At 43.9% G+C, this 3,182-nt stretch overlaps 2 pseudogenes; both read left to right on the forward strand.

Annotated features, from left to right (window-relative positions):
- Positions 1–232: 232 nt before the first annotated feature.
- Positions 233–956, forward strand: LOC142752096 (uncharacterized; annotated as a pseudogene).
- Positions 957–1,547: 591 nt separating this feature from the next.
- On the forward strand, positions 1,548–2,896 carry LOC142752253 (ATP-dependent DNA helicase PIF1-like; annotated as a pseudogene).
- Positions 2,897–3,182: the final 286 nt, after the last annotated feature.

Genomic DNA, 3,182 nt, shown 5'->3' on the forward strand with positions numbered 1-3,182 from the left:
TACAAGACGCAGGACTGGTGAGCTGGAGGTTTCCTCTCCTCATTTTTTGTACACAAGATGCTTTCTGCTACATCCGAAAATACGGGCGGCCTGACCTTTTCATAACATTCACAACTAATTCAAAGTGGTACAAAATTTCCCAAGAACTTTTCGCAGGACAGGCGTCTTATGATAGGCATGATATTATAGCCAGAGTTTTCCACAAAAAGTTTCTGGTTCAGCTCTTTGTTTCATGTACAGCGTTGAGTGGAAAAAGCGTGGCTTGCCACAAGCCCACATTCTCCTGCGGCTGCAAGAAAAAAATTGTCACAATGCTGTTGACACGGTAATAAGTGCAGAATTTCCTGACCGGAACGAGGATCCGAAATTGCAAGAGATTGTAAAGACACTCATGATTAATGGGCCATTCGGCGCTTTAAATAGAATCTCTCCTTGCAAGCAGGAGGATCAGTGCTCTAAAAGATACCCTAGAGCGCTATTAGAGCAAACGATGTCTGGGGAAAACAGGTATCCGTTGTATCTTTGAAGATCACCCCTACAAGGCGGTTTCACAGCTACAGTCAGCTTACATGGACAATCGATGGGTTGTACCCTATTCACCGTAGTTATCAAGAACATTTCAAGCTCACATCAACGTCAAAATATGTAACAGCGTCAAAGCCATCAAATATATATGTAAATACGTCAACAAGGGTAGTGACCAGGCCACGTTTGCGTTGAGAAATAATAATGAATACGACGAAGTCACGAGGTTCCAATTTGGCCGATATATAAGCTCTTCTGAGGCGGTGTGGTGCATTTTGAGCTTCCACATTCATGAGATACATCCGCCAGTGATGCATCTTGATGTTCACCTTGAAGGCGGGCAACAGGTGTACTTCAACCCTAAAAAGGTGGCAGAGCGTTTAGAAAACCCCAAGACAAACCACTTTGCTGGCATACTTTCAACTTTGTGAAACAGATGATTTCGCAAAAACACTGTTATATAACAAAGTTCCGTCATATTATACTTATAATAAGCAGCAAGGGGTTTTCAACCGTAGAACACGTGGAACAGCTGTGAATGGCGAGCCCGGCATTTTAAAAGAACACGTCATTGGAAGAGTCTCTAAGGTGCATCCAAACAACTCTGAATGCTATTACTTACGCTTACTTCTACATACAGTGCGAGGACCTACTTCTTTTTCCGAATTGCGAAAGGTTGACGATATTGCATATCCTACTTACCAGGCTGCTTGCCAAGTGCGTCACTTGCTAGATGGTGATCAGCATTGGGATGGCGCTTTGGCCGAAGCATGCGTCAGCGATAGTCCACATCGCTTGCGTCATTTGTTTGCCATTTTGCTGTTTTTTTGTGGACTTTCGTATGCTGCACAGTTGTGGCAAAAATATCAGGAAAAATTAGTTGAAGACTTTTTCAGGAATGCACATTTAAACAATAACGGCGAACTGGATGACACGTTGCGTGAAAGTAATATGAATCGTTGTTTGCCGGCTATCCAAGACATAGTTACATCTATTGGGGTAATCCTGTCTCTCAATATGGTATGCCCGCACCAGCTTTAGACGGGGAACGCATTAACAGGGAGTACGCGGCGGAAATAAACTATAATCCAGCGGAACTGGACGAAACATTGCAAAATGGTGTCTCGAGTCTGACAGCAGAACATCGTATGATATTCGATTGCGTGTGTCATAGCGTAGATGGTACTTTGGGAGAAATCCTGTTTTTAGACGCACCTGGTGGGACGGGAAAAACATTTCTCACCAAAGTAATCTTGGCCCAAATACACAATCAAAGCAAAATTGCTCTTGCTGTCACTTCATCGGGCATAGCAGCCGCTTTGTTGCCCGGAGTCAAAACCGCCCATAGAATGTTCAAGATTCCGATTGACTTGAATCTTACGGAAAGCCCAGTGTGTAATGTTTCTAGAAACAGCGACAAAGCAAGAGTTCTACGCCATTACTGCTTAGTAATATTGGACGAGTGCACTATGGCAAACCATAAAGCGGTAGAAGCAGTAGATAGAAGCTTGCGAGATATCATGACCGGCCCATGGGTGGTATGACAATGCTTTTCTGTGGTGATTTTAGTCAGACTTTGCCAGTCATACCACAAGGAATGAGGGCAGATGAAATTAGAGCCTGTCTAAAGAGCTCAAGTCTGTGGTGCAACGTTATACCGATGCATTTAACAATAAATATGCGGGTGCGAACAGGAGGCAACCCAAATGCACAAGAGCTTTCAGATTTATTACTAAATATTGGTGATGGCACGTATCCGCAAGAAGAAGGGGAAGTTATTTTGCCTGATAATTTATGTTGTACTATTCCATCACTGAAAGACCTCATTTCTTCTGTGTATGGTGACCCAACGCAAATAACAAATCATGAAAATTCTTGGCTATGCGAAAGAGCTATTTTGACCTATCGCAACAACCAGGCAGCAGCAATAAACGCTGAAATATGGATGTGTGTTCATGGGGAAAGTGCAGAATATATCTCTATCAACAGAGTCATTGAACAAGAAGACGCTACCAACTATCTGGTGGAATTTTTTAATTCCCTAAGCACACTCGGTCTTCCGTTACACAAAATTAATTTAAAAGTCGGCGTCCCCATAATTCTCGTTAGAAATTTAACCCCACCCAAACTATGTAACGGCACACGACTAAATATCACAAATCTACAAGAAAACATGATAGAAGCTGAGATTTTAACAGGATGCGGTGCAGGTGATAGCGTTTTTATACCCCGAATCCCCCTCATTCCAAATAGTTTTCCCAGTTTTAAACGTGAACAGTTTCCTGTCAGCTTATGTTACGCTATGATCATCAACAAAGCACAGGGCCAAACACTGCGCATTGCGGGTGTTTACAGTGAAGCGTTGTCGTAGTGAACCTGACTACTGAAAGTAAACTATTTTTAACCCCTAGGCGCACCACGACGCAACTATACTTCCAGGTGGCCAGTGTCTTAGCGCACCAGGATGTACAGTTACTGCGTGGTTCCCGGTGCACACTGTCGGCGACAGTGTGCATCGGGAACCGGGAGGCCAGCTGTCCCCGACAGCTGACACTCCACTGTTGCCGATCAGCGGCTCATTTCCGCTGATTTTGGCAATGAACCCCTTAAATGAGGTGATCGATCGCCGCATTTTAGGGGTTTCTAGCACATCGGCA

Source organism: Rhinoderma darwinii, chromosome 1, assembly GCF_050947455.1.
Source record: "Rhinoderma darwinii isolate aRhiDar2 chromosome 1, aRhiDar2.hap1, whole genome shotgun sequence".
NCBI lineage: Eukaryota > Metazoa > Chordata > Amphibia > Anura > Rhinodermatidae > Rhinoderma > Rhinoderma darwinii.